At 25.2% G+C, this 23475-nt stretch overlaps 1 protein-coding gene across 1 annotated transcript in view; it reads left to right on the forward strand.

Moving 5' to 3' along the window:
• The window catches only part of LOC136975022 (midasin), a 234672-nt gene that overhangs the window by 118388 nt on the left and 92809 nt on the right, over positions 1 to 23475 (forward strand). The gene's annotated exons all lie outside the window — the stretch shown is intronic.

Genomic DNA, 23475 nt, shown 5'->3' on the forward strand with positions numbered 1-23475 from the left:
ATAGAAAATAAAAATAGGAGTTCAATATTATATATATATATATAAATGTTAAATTCGATTTACAGAAAAGTTTTATTATAGTTTCCATTTAAGAGTGATTTTTATAACCTACGTTTCCGCCATAAATTTCTAAGAAAGAAGGCAGTTGCTATCTATCCATCCATTAATCCTTTGTGGTTCATCCCACTTTTATCCAGGACGTGAAACGGTATCAGAAAGTTTAAATTCGACAAGAATAATCACAGATATGTTTGATGTATAATATTTAGCTCACTTTCTGTTACTTTCTTCTAATTACACACACCAGTTAATTAATTAAAATAACGGCATTCAAATTATGTTTCCTCATTTGATGTAATATGGATTTTAAAAAAGGAATAAAATAACCAATTTTTTTTTTTTTTAAATTACCTTTCGAAAAATTGGTTACTTATTCTATCATCATCGTTATTATTTTCTTTTTATTCAAACCGAAAGGTCAAAGATCGTGTTATGTTACGTCGATTTACATCATCACCCGATTGATATTCATCGTAATTTGTAGATGGTCTCGTGATTTAAAAATTCATATAAATCGAAATTTAAAGTGTTAAATTTCTAGCAAAAAATTAATCGTAAATAGTAAGAGAACTTAAGATTCTTCGATAACTTGTTAGTAGAGAGTAAACGTGAACAAATCAATACTTTTTAACGCCGTGAGATACACAAAATGTTATATATTTTTTTTAATTTAAGGTTGCGATCTGATAAATATTCGAGAATGTCGCATTATTTTGTAAGGAGGGTGTTCGTTCCAGTTGTGGATGCGCTACCTTTACATCAAACAGCCATTGCAATAACTTATTTAGCAACTATGGGTTACTCCAGAGTTGGCTGTTCGTATGTCTTTCTGTAATCTTGTTCTTTCTTCTCTGGTTTTTGATCCCATGGTAGTCATTTGATAAGCTGAACGTTCGAATGAAGTTTTTTCCATGGATTTTTTTTTTCTTATTTGATCACATAATTTTGCTCGAGTTTTTTTTCCCCCCAGTAACATTTTATACTTTTACTTTAATGAAAGTAGCTTATAATAATGAAAAAAACTAAATAAAGATTCAGAATTAATGATGATAACATTAAAAAATATACACAGAAATCTGTAAAGAACGAACCCAAAAGCTTAAACCCTTAATAAATGATTTTAATTAAAAAATTTATGGAATGATTTACAGTATTTTGTACTCGTAATATTTTTATGTTAACGAAGTGAAGCGGTTTCTGAGTACACAATTTAATAAACTAAAAATTAATTAATTAATTAAAAAAAATTCTTTTAATGTTATGAATGTAATCAAAAGATATTTTTCAAAAATGAGTGCATAAATATGCAGAGAAAACGTCATTTTAAATATGTTTTGTTTTGTAAATGATGCATATTTAAATCACATGTAATAAACAAAGATTTGTTTCGGATATATTAACTGGTCGATACAAAATACATTTACTCGCTCAAATAGAATATTTAATGAATGTCAACGTTTCGAAATTATGTATCATCCTATAAATTATTTAGTTAATAATTTTTAAATTAATTCAAACGAGAGAGTTTTTATCATCATCATCATCATCATCATCATCACGAAAACCTATTTTTCGTATTTACAGAATTTAAAAAGAATATAAGTAAAAGTTTTAATTTATGTAAAAGCTTTTGTTTCATTTATTATAAAAATAGTCTTGTTTTGTAATATATTTTTCGCTTTAATCACGTTTATATATAATGCTGTATTTGTTTTGAACGGGCGAGATAAATCCGTTTCTTAAATTCACCGTTTTAACACTTTAATGTAAATTTATATAATCTCAGAAAAAGTTTATTTGTTTACGTATTTTAAGGTTACAGAATGAAATTTGTATGTAGTGTTGCTGGATTTAATGTAATAAATTTTATTTTATTTTATTTATTTTTTTTTCTTTCTTTTCGAATAACGATGATGATTTTTAAAACGATTTTCTCGAAATTTTCGTATTCCTAATTATTCTCTCAAAGAAAAAAAAAATTTTTTTTAGGGTCACAAATCTTTGTCAAACGTCAAAAATTTCCCTTTAATATAAAATATTAACGAATGTGCTAATGTTAAGCAAGGTGCTTTTTCTTCGAACGACTTTTTACATATATTAAAATTGTTGGTAGTAAGCCAAAAAATTTTAATAGTCGAAATTGGTGGAGAAAATAAAGTTAATAATTTTGAACCGAAAAAAGAAAATATATTCACTTTTTGATAAAATTTACTGTTTCAAATATGAATTTTTTAATCTAAAATTCTGCTAAATGAATTAATCTTTTCTCACAAGTGACTTTGAATTGAAATTAAAGCTATTTAGGTTTAACATTGAGAGTTAGAGTCATTGTCTAACTGTATGAGATTATATAGGTGTAAACATACGAATATATGCAATATATATATATTATGTGTGTGTATGGTAGATAAATAAATACATACAACATAAGAATATAAAACATTGCATAAAAATAGCTACTATATTTAGAAAATTAATATTTTTATACATATTTATGGAAATTGTTATAAGACTATTCCTACGCAAATACATTAATAACTTGTTTAAATGAAAAGAAAGGTAGGTGTTTAGTATTTTATTAACATTTCACCTTTATTCCTTTATTGATAATTATTAGTATAATGACGAATTCATTAAATTCAATATATAATTTTTAAATATTAATTTATTTGTCAAATGTAGTTGACTCACTTTCGAATAACTAAATATATATTTTAACACTGATTAACATTTAAGTAATAGCAAAAATAAATGAATGTTCTTTAAAATGATTAAATTGGAAAGCATCACTTACGCCAATTATTAATTTTAATATCGGCTCATATTAAAATTAATAATTCGCTTAACTGATGATCTGTATATTAATGGATTTTTAATGACAAGAGTAGTTTACACAAAAATGAATAGTTCAAAACAGTATAGATGTAATTAAGACAATATTATATAATTTGGAAGATAGAGTATATATAATACCCTAAGAGGAAACCAGATAACACGAGTAAGTCTACACAAGATAAAAGCGAATAATTTAGCTTTTTCTCTTAAACAATAGATAGAATTCGATATAATCAATCTCCATTACAGTAGTTACCTATTGATGATTTCATTTATACTGAATATTGTAATAGAACTCGTTATATAATAATAATAATAATAATAATAATAATAATCCATTTTTCATATTTTCTTACTTTAATATTCTTTTATAAATATGAAATGAATAGTTTTAATAAACAAATAAATTATTGAAATAATAATTTTTATATTTGATATTTACTGAATCTTACTAAAAGTTTGAATAATATATGTTGAATAAATAAATAAGAAAATACAGTACAGAAAATCATTTGTTTATAAGTTATATAATACTGAAAATATAAATTTTAATCTCATAAGCCATAGATTAAGACAAGAACAAAAGTGCATTTAGATTTTTAGAAGGAATAAAATTCTATCTTTAATCTATTAATGCTACGGAATTTTACTTTTATATTAATTTTTTTTTTTTTTTTTAAATCTTAAAAACAGTTTATATTGTTCAGCTAATATGTTTTACTAATAGTTTCAATAAAAATTTATTTATTTTTAAATAGAAAGCGAGAATTAATTTAGTTAACTCTGAAAATCTCATTACAGTATATTTTATTGAAATCTATGAAAAGTCTCGAGTTTTATTTCTAGAAAATCTTATTCCTTACAGAGAAAAATGACGAAACGTGTATAGCTAATTAGAAATGATCTCGAAACATTCTTCTCTGATTATGATTGAATTTTGAGTGTTTATCTTTCTCAACATGGAGATCTCGAGTAAGATAAATGCTCAAAAATTTAATAAGCCATACATTTTTTTTAGTTCTGTAGAAATTTTGTCATTAATCATGTGATACGTTTCCAAGAAGCAATGGCAATTTAGCAATATATTAATATAATATTCAAAGTATACGCTTCGTGTATATTTATTTACCTTGCTGATCATATATGTTATGTATAGTTTAGGCCATGTTTTCGGAGTTTTAACGAATCGGCGATTTCGTGTTTCTTTAAAAGTAAGAAATTGCAATTTATGAAAATGTTGAATAAGTAAATTTAGTTATACATTGAATAACTGCATATTACTCAATTTTTATTCAGGTATCGCCATCAATTTCTTTTCGAATTTTTTAACACTTCAAATGCATACTGTGTAGGGTCAGAATATTGATAAAATTGCAAATTTTCGAACCATTTTCTTTAACAAACTGAATAAATATTATATAATGTATTTTATGTAAATTTATTAGTTTTAAAATTCTGTATTATAGCAGGCATTTCTATTACAATCTTAATTGAAATAAGTGGATTTAATTATTTTCACGTCGTATATGTAGTTTATCATCTCATTGAATAAAGTTAATGATTTAATTTGGTAGCGAATTTCATCAAACAAGTTTTAGTCAGTTTTAAAAGGTGATCAATTTGATGTTTTATCATACGACTGCTTTAACATATTGAAAATATATCAAATATACTGTATTTAATAAGCGATTTGATAAAATGTTCGTAATGTGTTTTTATCACACGACCTGAAGAGTGAGATAGTACGTTATTGATATATTCATTTCTTGCTTATTAAACTGCCAATTCAAATGCTTAAACTATACACAATTAAAATCAATACAGTCTTAAGTGAGATCCAAGAAAACTTGTATTTAATTATAACCATAAATTTTGTAAATTTCTTTGAAAAATCAATGTACTATACTTCTAGTATTTTAGAAATTATATTTTCCAATCTCATTCAAATATTGTTTTCGGCGTGAGTTTAAAGGCGGTTTTCTTATGGTAAAATTAGTGAAATTCGAAGTTGTTTCAAACTTCTGGTTTGGTATTATAATTAAATTAGTTTCCTTATCTGTCATATTCAAAGGTTTAAAGCGAAGTTTAAGACTTTAAATAGGTAGGTATTAATTATCAAATTAACTATAGATATGAGTTGAAAGCAGTGGGTAGTTGCAAAGTGCAAATCGCATAGTAGATTGATTATATGTATATAAATGATACATACAATATAAAGATAATTTTAAAGCTGCTTCCGTTAGTCAATATCAAGCTTTTCGGTAAAAAAAAAAAAGAGTGGGTTAATTCTTTATCGAGATTTTTAGTGTTTAATATTTCTTAGTCTTCAGCCAAATTTCGTTTTTTCTGAGAATATTGTAGCAGAATTAATCAAAATGAAAGGTAGAAAACATTCCTTGATCCAAACTAACCATAGCATACGAAGGCTCAGATAGGATTTGGATTTTAGTTCTTCAAGAAAGGGAATGTTCTTTCTTTAGATGGTATAGAAGAAAATATTTTTCGGTTAATGTTACCTTAGGTAGCCAAGATGGCGGCTCGTCTCTAATTTTAGCAAGGAAACAGTGGGATGCACGTTCTAACCTAACATAACCTATTCTAATAAATTACCATAATTATTAGCAACCAAATTATTAGAATAGGTTAGGTTAGGTTAAAACGTGCATCCCACTGTTTCCTTGCTGGAATTAGAGACGAGCCGCCATCTTGGCTACCTAAGGTAACATTAACCTATTTTTCTAGTAAAATTGATGTTGTAATTAGAAACTTTACGAACATTTAAATTAGTAATTCAAAAATTTCAGTACATTTAAAATTTTAATATACTACTAATTTACGTTACTGGATGATTTTTAAAAATAATTTAATATGTATAATTCTTGCTAAAATTTAATTTATTAATGAACTGTAATCAGAAGAAGGCGTAATATTGTCTTCTATAATAATTTAATAAAAGTCTCTTTGCGAATTTTATAGGCTTTAATTTTGTTTAAATTGTTATTCTTTCCTACTAAATTGTCTTCTTTCCTACTAAAAGTCAAAAATTAAAATGCGAAGAAAAATTATTCAGTCTGCACGATCATTTGTTTAAAATTTTTAACATTTTATTATAATTAAAATTTTTTATCATCAGTATTTTGTTATCTTTACGATCAAAAACTAGCTAATGCTGCAGCTTTACATGTTAATTTGCAAATTGGTTTATACGTTTGACCAAATAAGTATTTTTTTAAATTATTATTATTTTTTATTCTAACTTATTTTTTATGTGCATTTCTTTATTATTTGTATTAAAAACTTTAAACCTGCGTTTAAAAAACGTTTATTTTATCAACTTAAATACATTTCAGAAAACATAGCTTTGCTAAGAAAGTTTTTACATTGTACAACGGTGAAAAAATTTTGTCTGAAAGCAAAAATTAAATTTACGTTGACTTTCCAAATACTGCTAATTAAAGTGCAGATAGTAAATAAAATGATTATTTCTTTCGTCTCAATTACAACACGAAGGATAGAAATTATTGAGGAAAGATCGCAACACCGGAATTGAATACTAGAGAATTCGAATTCAATATTGCCATTTTTTTTTTCAATGATGGAATGAACACAGACTAGATAAAACCCATAAAATCTGTGGGCTGAAAGACCCTAAAAAATTTTAAGTTAAGAAAAATACTCCAAAATTCTCATTTCTTAATTTTTAAATATTTTTAAAAATATAGAATTTTATCTATTTTATTCAGTGAATCGGAAATAGAAAGTATGAATATGAATTACTGTATATACATAAATTAGTACTGGTAATAGGCTAGAATAGAAAACAAATTTAGTAAATAATTTGTATTTTTCAATTCAAAGTTGTGTCTTACACAGATTGAAACAATTTATAAATTTTTTATATGGATATATATCATTGTATAGGTTGTTTCAATTAGCAATTTGAAAAATATTACCAAAATTATAAATTGCTAAGAAAAGAATTGTGACGGTTTATACCAATCTCAACTTCTAATTTAATTTAGTTATCAGTTTTAAAATTTATGTAAAAAGTGACGTCTACATAAGATTTTTAAGTATTCATTCACAAATCAATGCTGAATGTGTTAATAAATCACTTCACATTTCAGCTGGCATCAAAAAGTACATTTGTTCTTATTGAAAAATGATTTTTCAATTGTAATTTTTTTTTTTTTTTCATTTTACTTTATTTTCTTTTATAAAATATACGGAATGATGGGAATTTTTGAGGAGAATGCTTTCTTGTTTTACTAGTCTGTAAAATCCTTTCAAAAGAATTTTATATTTTTTATGGGATTACATAATACTTATCAAAAGTATATAAATGAAAGAAATGATAGTTTTATTATATAAAATTACTTTTGAAATCTATTCTTAATTCTAGATGTACTTCACTAGAATATTTCAAACGTTATGTTATTAAAATTCAAAATCTGTTTCTATTATTCCTATTCTTCTATCTGTCCTTATGGAATTCTATCTAATGACTATAGGAATCTGTCCTGTAGTCATTAGATTTGGTCAACCATCAATGATATTCTGTTGAATGTATCATGGTGTAATTCACTGGGCAATTTAAATGTGACAGTAAGTTTCAAAACAATTATCTAGTTTCAATCACAATTCATTCATTCAGGTATTTGTGTTATGGTGATATTGGAATGGCATGGCAGTAAAGTAATATTTTTTAATTAAATGTTATAAATAATTAGTAAAATATCTTTCTGGCATAAATATAGATGAATTTTTATTGTTTATTTTATATGAAAATGGATTATATCAAGTAAAACAAATGAATGAACTCTTGATTGGAACATAATAAAATTGCAGCAGTTGGAAAAACAAAGAAAAGTTTTAAAATTCTTATGATTAATATCATTGTAAAAGTTCTTATGTAAAATAAATAAATAAAATTATATCAAAATAATTTTATAGAATAATAATATTTGTTTTTATAGGAGTTAAGTTTGTTTGTGTAATTTTTAATAAGTATAATCTAGCTTTTTTGTAATAATATATTTTGCACTTATTTGTTTTCAACTTGCTTCTATTCAGATTAGTAATTTATTTTTAAAGAAAATATAAAATAAATGTAAATTATATAATTTATTCTATTTATTAAAACTGAATTTTTTCTGAAAAAAAAATTATAATAATTTATGGATTTAAATGATTCCTTACATTAAAATATATAAGAACAATAGAATATAATAATTTTAAAGTGCTCTTTTTTAAACTTTGACATTGAAAAGTATTATATTATAAAGTAAAAACTTTTCGATGATTTTTTCCCCTATTAAAATATCTTAAAATTAATAATAGTGATATTTAAAATTCTTAAGAAATAAAATTATTAAAAATTGCAGAACTGTATTAATAATGCAAGTGTAAAGAAATTTAAGAATTAAAGTAACATTAATTTCTCAAATTTTTGAAATAACTGCTTGTTTTCTAGATTTGTAAATGAAATATATTTGCAAAAAGCCTAATAAATTTAATAAATTAATTAAAAATTTTTAATCTAAATTTCATTTGAAAAACATTTTCAAATTTGTATAGAAGAAATCTTGGTATTTCAATATATGTTTAATAAATAATACAGAAATTAGTTCATAAAAGTATTTCTTATTCTTAGAACACTATGAACAAGTAAAATACGAAATTATGCATTAGTATGGAAAATTACTTAATGAAAAACAATAATGGGAAAATAATGAATGATTTTTTTTTCTTTCTTTCTTTTTGCTGCATTTTCATTTGCCTCGTTTAGAGGCTATTATTATTGACTATTGATAATGCCAAATAGTCTTCTAAGCAATAAAATTAAATTTTAAATTCTAATGGCATGATTTTAAGCATTTTCAATTGAAATATTGATAGAATGAGTGAAATCGATTCGCATCGAACAAACGAATACGAATTAGAATATAAAATCATCAGCAAACAGTTCAAACGCTCGATTTTAAAATGGGCGAAATGTGATAAAATTACACTTAATTTTTTTAATTTCGAATCCAAATTAAAACTCAAATGAAATTTGAATAAATGCATTGGTACTAATCGAAAATAAAGTAAAAAGTTTTGAATGTAGAACCCTTAAATAGAGTTAAAATTATATTTTTTATTATCTTAAGAATATATGAAAATAATTTTTATTTTTTTATTTTTTGGAAATTATAGTGTAAAACTTAACTTATAAATAATAACAATCTTACAAGAAAATTCTGTAAGTACAGCAGAGAATAAAATTAAAAGAAGATTAATGTACTGTACAGCGCACGTCTTATACTTTTACTTTTCCTTTTAACGTCATATTTAATAAATAAATAAATTACATAACATAAATCTTTGTAAAATCGAAGTGTTATTTCCTTTCCGTTTTGAAAAATTTATCGCTTTGGAATGCCTTAATTGGATTATAGAAGTATAAAAGCGCTCAGAGTTAATCTTCGGATGAAATTAGCGAGGTTGCTGTCTTATAAATGATGTAGATTAGCCAGAAATTAGGCTTTTGAGAAAATCGATATTTTTTGCATTGCTTAGCTACAAGAAGCAAGAAATTAGTCAATAGCGCAGAAAATGAAATGCGTGTCCGCTATGAGCAGAAACAATTCTTTCTTTGTAACAAAACAAGTACTGTATAAGAAATAATTACGTGTAAATAGAATTTATAAAAGCTAACTGCCGCGAATTTCCATTTTTTTTTTTTTTTAATGACAAAATAGCAAAATTATAGTTTAAATTTTATTAAATTAATTCCATTGTATATAATTATAATGGAAAAGAAATAAGATGAAAGATTATAAATGCATAAAATTTGTTCTTAAAGAAACGTCATTGATTTTGTGATAGCGATAATTTTTATTTCTCTATGCATATGTTATTGGATATAAATTAGGTTATTGTAGACAGATGTGGCCAGAGTGATCATATTTAAAATATATATGTAGAATGATTAAAATGAATAAAATTAAGTAGAATGAAATTTTTAGAGAAAGATTCGGTAATGAAGGATTTTTACCACACATAAAGATAACCAAATTTTCATTCAATACAATTTTAGAACTGCTAAATAAATGAGATGATTTTATTTATTTTTTTTTTTTTTACCTTGGAGATACGCTAACTTGTTACATGTATCTATTTTTCATATTTTCCATCTCGAAGGCTTCTTCTCTCTCTTCTTTTTATTTTTCCTATAAAGTACTTGCATGTGTGAATAAAATATTTAAAAGTTATAAGCTTGTTGGCAAATTGGTTTTACTTATAATTTTGGATTTTATTTTTGTCCTTATTTATAATTTATAAAAGGGAAATTCTTTCTATTACCGTCTTATTCCATTGGCTAATTATTAAAATTTGTTTTTTTCCGTAATACTTCTTTGGCATTACTACCGAATTAAGATTTCTATGTGCAGCTTTCATATTACTCTTATCTATGAAGGCAAGCTTACACTAATACGGTTATTACAAGGACGAAATCTGACCTGAAAAAGTCAGCTGTTAAGGTTTAATTGGGCAAAAATCTTTCTCCAACAGGAAACTTTTTCGGAATTAAATTGCGTAAAGATATTTAGTCTTCACGAAAGAATTGAATTATGTATTTTAAAATTATATTTATAGTATTACATACACTTGAAATAATTAGAAAATCCTTTGAATATTGAAAATAATAATAAATGTATACAGTAAAATAATAGTTTTACTGATATATAAGTTGTCGTTTTTAATGTAATCTATAGCGTATAATTGAAACGTGATGATATAACTTACATGTATATATTCAGTATATATGATTTTATAGATATAAAAAAAAAACACGTTAACGTATTATAATTTAATATAAAATTTTCGTTAATTTTTACATTATTATAAATTTACGAAAATTTTATATTAATGTGTTTTTATATCTATAAAATTTGTCTAAATATTTACGAAAAAATTTTTAATACATAGTCATTACGTTGTTCGTGTTGCAGTGTAATTATTAAAACCTGTACTGATTCAATTGGAAGTTTGAAAAAAACAATGTAGAATTTATAAATCTCGTGTTTTAATTATTGTCAGTTTAATATTATCGAATATTTGATGCTATCAAATTAGTTTATCGTAAATCGCTTACCACTATCGTAATCTTGTTTACGTGCTAAATGCCTATGTTGAGATCGTACGTACAGTACTTGCAAGAAAAGTAAGCTAGAAATCTTGTACTAAAGAATCTTGGTTCGTATCCATTCCCAGCTTTCGCCAGTTTATTCTGTGAATGCTTCGAGTCAGACTTCATATCTCGATCTGAGGAGAATCAAGACTTCTGGCAATCAGCTAAAATTGACGTTTTTCATATAACTTAAGATACTTTACAAGAAAATTATTATTAATTCAATCGTTGTAACTTAAAATTAAGAATTGTCGATTGTTCTTATATTATATTTTGTGAATCTTAAAAATCTCGAGTAAAAGTAATGACGAATATAACGTTTTAGAAAAGGTCGTCCATGCGGTAAAATATTATACTACTGCCTTGAGGGATCCGGATTCAAACGCTGTCCAGACTTATAATTTTTCATGAGCAATACCGTTGTCCATCGTTATTCATGCTAGTCAGTCAGCATGGATAAGGAATGAGCAATACTTGTCAGCCCACCCGTAGTGGGTGTAATTGCGATCGGCCTTATAGCTAACAATGTACTGGTGCCTCGCGTTAATCAGAATTTTTACAATTCAAACAATTCGTATAATACATGCATACACATATAATTTGTATAATGGATAAATTCATTATAATAAATAGTTGAAGTCAATTTTTAATGGTTTATAAGAGAGAAATAGGAATTTGAAAATTCTTGGAATGAATAAACTTTAAGTAATAATTCATATCTAAAAAGAAAGTTTGTTGATTACTTATGACAAGAATTTAAAATTTTCCTGTCTTAACTGCTGTATTTACTTAATTAAAATTTTAATAAATTTGATATATTTTATATAAGTTGAATATGTCGTTTCTTTTCCTCTTATTAAAGTAGTACTAATGCATTAAGAACCGCGATTAATTTCATCTGACTTGATGATGTTATCTGTGTTTTATGAAAGATAACCAGTTAAGTAGAATAGATGAAAGATAGATAATCAGATATAATGCCTAATTTGCAAACTTTTTTTATTTTGAAGCGATATTCAAGATTTAATTGATTAAACTTTCCGCTCTCAGGAGCATCTTTGATCGTTATGATTTCCCACTAGCCGTAGAGATAACTAATCTTTTTTCTTATGTATTATCATCAGATGAAGAATAACAAGTAAAAAAATTGTCGGCCATTATTATTAGCTGAATTTCTAAAGATTAAGAATTTCAAAGTGACACTTCTGTACATTATTATAACTTCCGAAATATCTTTAGCTTTATAGTATTAATATTTATGAAGATTATTGTCGATTAATTACTTTTAATTAACAATTTATTTAATTAATATGAATTATAGAAATAGTTTTTTTTGAAATAAATCTGTAATTAATATATAAATAATTTTCAAATGTATATTTAATGTTGATCTCCATCGTTATTGACACATCCTAACAATATTATTCATTCTATTTGGAATTTTCCACTTCTCGCTCATATAATTGCTTTATTAATTTAGATTATGCGTGGTGAAATTGTTAATAAAATAGTGTAATGCATGCATTTTAACTTCTTTATGTATTGTAATCTCTCTAAATTTCATCTTCCCAAAAAAAATTATCATTAAAAGAAAATAATAGCTTCATTCTTTACATATAAAATTTATATGTGAAGAATGATTAGATCTTACTTATGTTTAATACATTGACATTTTAAAAATTGACTGTTATTTAATTATCTTCTTAATGGAATTTGAATTAAGACAAAAATCAAAAATTTAAATTAAATAATCTCTGCACACACACGACAATATTGATAATGACATAATTTAGTATTTAATTTTACGATACACAAAACATTATTATTTTGTATTAGAATTACGAAAAATAAATGTAATTGATGATAACACAAATTTCAATAATATTTAAGTCAAATATGAAATTAAATACAACTTATTCATTTTTATAAATGTGCTTATTATTCTTATAAATGTCATTTTTATTTCATTTATTTAATGTATGTTCTATAAATCAAAAATTAATTTTTCATAAAAATAAGATCTGAAAAATAAAAAAGTAAAAACCTCTTGTTATCTGATGTCAATCTCGATCCCATTCAGTTCGGTTAATTGAAGTTCTTCTATAATTACTTCAATGCTCTCCAAAAGTCTACCCAGTCAATTCTTTGTGTATTACCTAAACGAATTATGACGACATTCCTTTGAGTAACCGAAAAGGTTTTCTTTCGAACGTCATCGATGGGAATTTTTTTCTTTTTTTCATTAAATTTGAATATTATTTTAGTAACAGTTGTAAAGATATTATTTAATATTCATTCAAAATTCTTTAAATAATTAATTTACGTGAAATATTTCGTTCCTCTTTGATAATTGTTTAATAGTTTTATTTAAAACAGTACATCTGTTTTAATTGGTCTACATGCTTAGCATTTATAAATTCACTTACATACAAATGTTTTCTTGTTTGTATATTAATATTTATGTTTAACATCACAAGCTGCTATAATCAAATGTAGTACCAACTCAGATCTGTTTCAGATCTGTACATAATTTTGGGTCTTTTACATTTATTTATTTATGTAGTAAACTCAATGAAACGAATATTATTATAAGAAGAATAAAGCTAGTTTTAATTATTCATCGGTATTATTAATTAGAATTCAATAAATTTCGTAAAGGATACAATTTTTTTTTAGTTGCTCCAACCACTGGAAGTCGATTTTCCCAGGTTTTCTTCACGTTTGTAACATTTAAATAAGAGCCAGTTTTCCGCAGAAAGTCCTCTCGAGAGGAATTTTTCCTCAGCAGATCGCCACGTGTCGCATTGCCATATACAAACAAAAGAAATAAGCAACTAATGCTGCACATCAATCAAATTAACAAGTAACAAATATTAATACGTACGCTTCCTCCGCTTAATTTTCATTAACAGTAACGAAAACTCCTTGGATTTAAAATTATAAAATATAAATGCACGAACATAAACCTTAATTTAAATTCTTTTCCAAATAAATAACGTTCATATTCGAGTGTTATTAAATTGTATTTTAAGTGTTAAACGATTGGTATCAAATCTTATCCCGTTAAAAATAAAGACATGTTAATTTTAATTAAATTTTAACAAGTGTAAGATAATACTTTTTACGGAAATATATTAAATAATTACAATTATTTTAAAAAAAAGAAAAAAATACTACATTTTATTAAGGAAATAACCATAAAATCGTAATTTGAGTAAGATATAGAACCTATACGAAACTACTTGAATTTATATATAAACTTTGATAGAAATCAAATTGAAACAATCGCATGTTACTTTAAATTTATTGGATTTAGTAAAAATTATAACAGTTTTCGGAAATATATGAGTAATGAAGGATAAGTTAGATTCTAACATCAAATGTGATGAAAGATATGTTAAAATGTAATCAAAATATCAAATAATATCATGATTTTATAGTGAATCCTAATTGATTTTGCAAAGCTTTTATCTATTGGATTAACATAGATAAATGGGTGATGAAACATAAGATTTTAGAGAGGGGAAAAAAATTGATTTTTTTACGACTGATGTTTTAAAATATTATATTCGAGATTTGATTGTTTAGATGAATGCCTGTAATAAATTTTAAAGTTTCATGTCTTTTTTTGTCAATTTTTAAAAATAAATTCTAATTAGTGGGCCAGATTTCTATTTTTTACCGTGTCAAGAAATTGATTTCGAACTCAGATTATGTCTAATTTATTAAATATTGTAAAATCCGAAAGTTTCTGTATTTGGAAATGTAATTTGAATACATTAAATTCTAATGATTAACTTTAAGATATGTTAGGTTGATTATTTGTAATTCAAAAAGCGTAAAAGTTATAATTAATAAATATAATTATTAAATTAATATTAGATAATTATAGCATATATTATATTTATAAATTATATTTAGTAATTTAAGTAGAGAAATGGGTAATTTAGTATTCTTCATCATCTAGTTTTATATTGTTGAAAGATGCTTATTTAACGTGACTGGGTTATTATTCTTAGTCCACAGTGGCATAGAAATGCCACTGTGCACTAAGAATGACTTCCAAATTTGATAGAAATCAAATTTGGAAGTCATTTTTATGTCAAAACGGAATCATCTATTTTCATATTAATTTATATCTTCTATCAGAATTCATCTTGTCTTCATCATTTTTCCAGGAATAAAACAATTTGGTGTTTCTAATTTCTTCAAATTTTAGAATTTTAATGAATTATTAAATTGAAAAATTTTTTTTTCTTCCTAAATATGCAATAGTTTTGAATTGTTTTCATAACCTTTAATGAATTTTGAATAATTCTTCAATAATCGATTGGCTGTAAAGTACCTAATTCGTTCTTTGATATGAATGTTGCTCTGTGTGAAATCTTTCTCGCCCATCTCGATGCTGATATCAGAAGAACGATTGCATTACTCGGTGGAGATGCCATTTACCCAACACCTGGCAGATTACTCTTGATTTATCAATACCGTTAACCTTCCCGAGACCTGGGAAAGAAAACATCAAATAAACAAGTTGCTCGAAGAGAATTGTGCAAAAGGATCGATAAGAGAATTGCCGGGTTTGACTGTGAAATGCTTTCCGACTCCTTTAATTGAAATGATTATCTGGTTAATTTAAATGCAAATAGAATATTTACCTCCGATTTTTGAATCGAGTCAACGTACAACTACATCTAAACTCTGATTAAGATTAATGCCAAAACTTGCTCCGGAAAAATTTTCCTTAACAACACTCTATCTAATTTTTTTGCCCGTTTTCTTAAATATTTTTAAAAATTTCCAATTTCGTTTTCAAACTAACAAATTTCATAATCTTCCTCTCTACAAGCTAGTTTTAGTATTAGTTATAAATAATCTACTCCAACACGACAAGCTTCATTTTCATTTTAACATGAACTTATTGTCCACCTGTTCTTCTCATAAACGGTGCTATTTTTCTAACAAGATGTTTTTATCCAGCTAACTCTTAAAGAATATTTCGTAAATATAAAAATTTCCTCGGTATGGACTTAAACCAGCTGAATTAAATCGTTTTTCTCTCACGATTCGATTATGAGACACTTTAATTTTTAATTTCGAGTGCGTATGTATATGCGTGATCTCCCCCTTTTTTTTCTTTCTTTTGTAGAAATTAGTATGTTCTGCATTCTTTATAACAACACGGACTTTATTACATTATTATAGTAAATGATTTAGTTTTGAACAATGCATGAAAGCGGAATTGATGTATTCGCTAATATGATAGCTATTCCAAGCGTTCTGTTGGTCCGACTGGATTTCATTAGAGATAATTGCTCTCGAGAGGTTGGCTTGTGCATGTGGCAATATTCAAGTAAGAATGCAAAATAAGAGGCTTCTTTTTTTGTACTTTTATAAAAGAAAGAGAACGTTGTTGTGAATTTCAATCACAAATTTCTGTTTCAATTGTACGTTCTTTCATCAAAAAACAACGTAGAAATTCCTCTTCGGTTTTTTCAAAAAAACTTTACTAATGCTTGTTGCTGTACTTATTACATTATTTGAATTTGATCGTCTTTTACACGACTGTTTGTTGGATAGTTCTGTAATGGAATTGGATGGAATTACATTTCTGAGAAAATTGTTTTAAGGCAGTGAGTGAATGCACTTAAGATCAGATTTCTCTTTCCAGAAAACTGTTTATATTATTAAGTTGAGTTAATTTGTCGAGAGTTTAAAACTTATATTAGTGGTTTGCAGAGTTCTATCTTCCATCTTTCGTGTCTGGTCTAGTCACGACATTGATAAGGAAGTTTATCGTCTACAGTACTTCCTTCCTCTGAGATGAACGACAGCTGTGTGCTTATTACTTCTCTATCCAAATTGGAATATCCTAAGGGTATAGCACTTAACATTATTCTTGGTTCATATATCAAAGAGGAAACCGATTTTAGAAGGCATTAAAAATTTATAAACTGTCCATATTAAGTTCAATTGTGCAATTTTTCCGTCATCATACTAGTAGCTTTTAATGTAATTAATTACATGTTAATGTTTTGCTTACACTTCTTTCGAGAATCTATAAAGGGAAAATAATTTTATTAAGTTTTACTTTATACTTTAATTCTGTTTAAGAATATACATGAACAGAATACATATAAATTTATTACATATACTAATATTCAAGTTTCATTATGTAAATTTTATTTGTTCTCTCCACTTGTGAATGAAGTTCTTGTACAGTACGTTTAAATTATTGATTATAAACGAAAAAATAATTCAGTTGAAATTAATGATTTGTAATTAATTCAATAATTTCAGCTGAAATACATATCATCTGAGTATAATGATTTCCTTCTATTTTGTACAATCGTCTTTGAGTATTATTAATCAATTATTGCTATTGTTTCACTGTTTATTGCAATTTATTCAAATTTTAATTAGTTTTAATTTAATGAATTCATGTTCAACTACTCAAAATCTAGAACTTAATAACATACATAAATCATCTCTGTTCGTGATTATAATGTATTGACTTTTTTTCTACAGATAATTGAATCTTTCTTCTGAAAATTTCCCAGTTTTACTTACGTACTATTTAAAGAAGTTTTTAAATTTATTTGTGTAAAAGTTTAAATATATTATAACAGTAAACGGCAACGTTATTTTGCTATAAATTTAATGTTTTATATATATATATATATATAAAGCTAATTTATAATAGATGAACACAAAATAATTTCTTTAAAGAAAAAATGGAATTCGATAGTTTGGTTTGAACTAAAACGAAATTTTACCTTGAAAATTTTAAGTTTAGATTAATTTATTACATATTTTTTTTTCGTAACTTATGATTTAAAATATACTTATTGACATTTTTCTATCAATAAGTAGGTTTATTTATCAACAACGTTCCTAAAACGGTTAATTTATCATGTTTAATTAAACTGCACTTTCCTAGATTTATTTTCCTGTTTTTGCTTTAACTTTTAAAATGATTCCTAATGAAAATATTTTCCTTTTTAATTTTATATATAAATTATGAAATTTTAAAATCTCACAATTAGTAAGTTAAATACACCCAGTTCTATCAATAAATTGATATGATAAATAGTTTTGAAGTGAAGACTCATAAAAATTTTAATTCTATTGTCGAAGAGCAAATTTATAATAAATTTTCGTGTACAAATTTAAAAGAGAAAGAAGGAAAAAAAAGCAATGTTAGGTGAAAGAAGTAATGAAAAATAACTGTGTAATGTCGAATTTATACAGTATTTTTAAAGATTTAATTCAAACAAATCATTTTTTTAAGGGGAAAAAAATATGTGTATTATTTCTGGAAAGAAAAATTGAATGTAAATTAATTTGACGGTCACAAAATGTAATAAAAGAAAGAATTTTTTTTTTTAAACACGTTCAGAGCTGTAGAAAAAAGCGGAATAGTTGAAATGATGTATGTGACCACAAAATTGTCTTCTGTCGTGGTGACAAACGATTCTGCTACAAATCAAACGTTGCACTTCCCTTTAAAATAAAAAAAAGGAAGGTGTAGGAGGCTAGGTAAACGTGAGGTGTGTAGCCTGTGCTCTAGTGAACGAGATAAAAACTTTTATTCTTTTAAAGAACAAATATTTGCCCTACTTATCTATACGCATATGAGTAATTTCTAGAATATATTTATTCAAAATTTATCGAATTTAAAAATTTCTTAGGCGTATAAATTAGCTTTATTAAGTTGGATAAATATATTTTTCGATGACGTATAACTGCTTATTTTTTTCCATAAAATGATTAAAATAGTTCTTTTGTATTATAAAACAAGTAGGCTATTCCTGATGATCCAAAGAATTTTTTTCATACAAATCAAATAAGCTATAAATATTTTTATTAATCCTATTATAATTTCCATTTTCTTTAAATTTTTAAATAAGAAAACTCGAGTTTATTTAATTTTATAATATAAAAATTATGACAGGAACTGAAGTATTTGACAAATTCTTGTAATCTTTCTGTCAACTGTTTATCTGTTAAGCCCTGGGGTAATTTAGGTTTATTACAAGTTTAAAAAAAAAATTTTTTTTTTCTTCTTAGTAACATATTAAAAAATTTCAAAAATGATATTTTACATATTTTATATGCTGCATTTTTTGACACGTATGTTTTGATATGAAATATTTTTACACGTAAAGAAATACTTCATACCAAGTGATATTTTATGAGTATTTCATGATTACACGAATAAATTCCGTTGATATAATTTTTCATTCGTGATAAACAGGTTATATATTTAATTATCGTTAGATATAACGTGTAGTTAATGTGTGCTCGTTAAGCTCATTTCTGAAGTATCCTTTAAAAATGGTACGGACAAACATGGATTAAAAATTGATATTTAATGGATTAGGTTGAAATGGGCCAAGAATATTGTAAATCTTCTCGGTTCGATGATATTCTGAGAACATTTTCTATATCTTTTACTCTGAAATAGAATGACGGTTATTGATTTTATTATGTAAAAATAATTGAGATTGTCGGAAAATGTACTGTACTTTTTTTTATCAAATTTTTTTTTTTTAAATTATTTGCTATATCTCTCTTAAATTAATCTTTGTTTTTCATAATTAATATATTTCAGCAATTACTTTTGTAGAAAATTTTCTATTGTGTGTACAAGGTTAATTCTCATACGTATTTTAAAACAAAATATTATTGAAATGAGAGTTGCCTTGACATCACAACGTGACGTCGCGACGTCACGTTGTTCGTATTCTTGTTTTGTGAACAAATGCGGTGTTATAAAAAAAAAAAAATAGAATGAGAGTGAATGCAGATATAATTACAGTAATGAATTTATTATTTCGAAATACAAAAAATAAGATTTTTTTCTTTTTTTTTAATATTACACAACTTTTGTACTGTACTGTACTGTACATGCACAACATTTTCTTATTGCCTTCTCTCTGGTGTTTTATAAATTCGTCAAGTAATTTAGTGTTGTGTGTAAAAATATATCCGAATAAATTTGCTAATTCAACCGATATTGCTTGTCAAGTAGACTAATCCATTTCCTTTATTGTTAATTCCATTTCGTGATTTGAAGATTTTCACAGCTACGGAAGCTGGTAATTGTGCAATTGTTCAACTTTAACTACAGATTTTATAAGGGTCAATCAGTAATAAAATAAATCCAATCATTTCGTTGAATTGATAGGAAAGCGTTGAAACTTTTGCAGAATTTTGCAAAGGACTGATTTACTTTGCAACAGTCACTTTTTCCCTTATAAATCCTGTATTTGATTTCTAATGATAAAGTTTATCTTGATTTATCCATATTTAAATTAGTTTAATTTTAATATTTAAAAAATTGGTGTTTTATAATTAATTTGTTACACTTTTTTTTCATATTTGTGTAAAGAAAAGTGGACACATCAAAATTCCTTTTAGATGCTTAAACATATTACATTTCGCTTCAATTAAATAACATTATTAAATTTTAAGTCTGAAAATAAATCATTTGAAATAATTTCCAATTTCCTGTGTATTAAATGTTATATTTAATTATGCAATATTGTTAGTCAAAAGACAGATTAAAAATTAATTAAAACATATTTAGTATTTCCTACATATCTGTGTTAATGATATTCTCATTTTCGTTTCTGCATAAATTCCGTGTTATTAATTATAGTTTTACTTGATTATGCAACTAGCTTTATTTCGCTTTTATAAATTATATTTTTGAGTATATATATATATATATATATGTGATATCTTTATGAAGATTGACATTTAATAGAACACGATTGTTGGTTGGCTGCCTTGAACGAATGTATTTATTACACATGTTTAATTAAAAGTTTAAACTTTCTGTGTGCCCGTAGCATTAATTTGCATTTTACATATTGTATACTGCCCTCAGCTGGGTATTAACGGGACAAATTAAAATTTGTCGTTTAGTTATAATAGACAAATTATTTATTTTTTTTGAAGAACTGACGAATTTGAAATTTGTATCATAGCAGAGATTATTAAGTATTGATTCTATATATTAAATGTAACTTTTCATATATAATTAATTTTTGCAATTATACAACTTAGGAATAAATGAATAAATTATTCAAGAACTTGGGATAGTTTAAGAATTATTTTAAATATTTGATTACAAAAACTTTATATTCCTTTTTATTTTATTCGATGTTTAGTAGATTTCCAGCTTTCCTGGAGTTCTATACAAAATTATTGTCAATTCTTTATTGATATTTTTATTATAATTAACTCCTGCTCCTATTATATATATATATATGTATGTAGTTTTCTTTATTATTAGTGAGATACTTTATAAATCTCCATAAAAAACTATTATTTTTTTTACTAGATTTTAACTTATAATTATAATTTTATTGTAATATCAGAGAATAAAACAACAAATATATTTTTTAATTATAGTTGTTTACTTTAGTGTTGCTTTTTGTAAACAGTAGGCTTTCTGTTATACAAGTATTTATCGTTTATGGTCACTTTTTAACGTCAATAACGCTAGACGTATGAGAAAATTGAATAAAAGAAACATTTATTTATAACGTTATATTAATTTTGGGTTAATGTAACCCTTGGTGCCAAGATGGCGGCTCGTCTCTGATTCCAGCAAGGAAACAGTGGGACGCACGTTCTAACCTAACCTATTCTAATAATTTGGTTGCTAATAATTATTGTAATTTATTAGAATAGGTTAGGTTAGGTTAGAACGTGCGTCCCACTGTTTCCTTGCTGGAATCAGAGACGAACCGCCATCTTGGCACCAAGGGTTACATTAACTATACAGTACGTGCTACATATATAATAGCATTTTCTTTAGTGGAAGCTCAAGATGAGTGATGAATAACAAAAAGATAATTAAGATCTTACACATATATGAATTTTATAGATTATTATGGATCTGATATTTTACAGATGGGATTTTTTTTCCTTCCTTTTTTTATATTTTCAGAATATATTTCACATAACTTTGTAGAATTCAAGGTTAACTTTGAAATATACATTTGAATTATCATATTTGTTTTTAATACTTAGCGATTTTACGTCTTAGAGGAGAGTAAAAATAGAAATTTTAATCAAGTGTGAATAAAAGAAGTAATTGCACGTTGTTTTGAATTATTCAGTATGGAAATAATCACGTGATTATAGCGGAATAATAAATTGTTCAATTTTTCACTAATTCGTAGAAACGCTTAAATTTAATAAACTGAATATTTATTATTGGTCGATGCTGTCAATCGCCTTTGAATACAGTGGAGGTGATGGGATGAGTAAACATCTCGATAGACATATTATCTCCAGTGTGACGTCATGGCTTGCCGGTTACCTAGGAAACGCTTTCTTTCTACCCCCGCAAGAGACCGGAAATTTCGATACTAGTACGTGATTGGATTGCCTCTCTTCTTTTATAAGAAATGATCTCTTTTTTTTATTTTTCCAAATATGATTGTTTAATATACTTTTTATTTCATCGTAACTGGTAACGAAATTGGTCGAATAAGATTTCCTTTTGTTGAAATTTAAGTTTCCGTCTACAGAAACAAAACAGGCAATTAACAATTACTAATGACATCAATTTGAAAATGGGATTTTGTCATTTGACCAGCGATAAGTCTGGCAGATGTACTTATTAACGATTGATTTGTTGCTAACGGAATTTTTACTTTTTGCATCCTTTACTTTTTTGGAAAAAAAAAAAAAAGAAAAAATTCTTCTTTTCCCGCTCGAGATTAACATCCGTTGTTTCGGAAAATTAAATAATCTATTTTTCATTATAAGAAAAATGTATTTAGAGGATCAATGATTAGAAGGAAAGAAACTTATTAATTACTTAATTAATTAAACTTATCGTGTGTAATTTTGAATTAATAGAATTCCATTATTATTTGACTTGCTAAAAGAAATAGGAGTTTGAAATTCAGTTTAAAATTTTATATAAAGTGATATATAGACTTCATTCTTTCTTTACCAAGTGAAATCTATTGAGATCTTATTCAAAATAATACAAACCAGATTTTAAGTTAAAAAATTATGCCAATGTTTTCTTTAATGTTCTGTTAACAAGTCTTAAATCTTACATATTCAGAAAAGGTTAGTATTTCATAAATTATATAACATCAAAAATATACAGGAACTGAATGATGCTTGATGGAATGACTGAAAAATATTATTTAATTACAGATTTTTTAATTCTACGAGCCAAAATTATTGCGATGTCGTCACAATGTCCGGCTGAAATTTTTAATTTATTTAATTTAAAATATATGCTCTCTATTTTAAATTAGTAGTATCTTGTTCCTGTAAATCATACTTTTCCTAATAACAGTCATGCCAGTCATCTATGTCAAATCACTTTATTTTCGGTCCAGACCGGAGTTTGTGTATAGTTAAAT

This window comes from Centruroides vittatus, unplaced genomic scaffold, assembly GCF_030686945.1.
Source record: "Centruroides vittatus isolate TY-2023 unplaced genomic scaffold, ASM3068694v2 contig_361, whole genome shotgun sequence".
Classification (NCBI taxonomy): Eukaryota; Metazoa; Arthropoda; class Arachnida; order Scorpiones; family Buthidae; genus Centruroides; species Centruroides vittatus.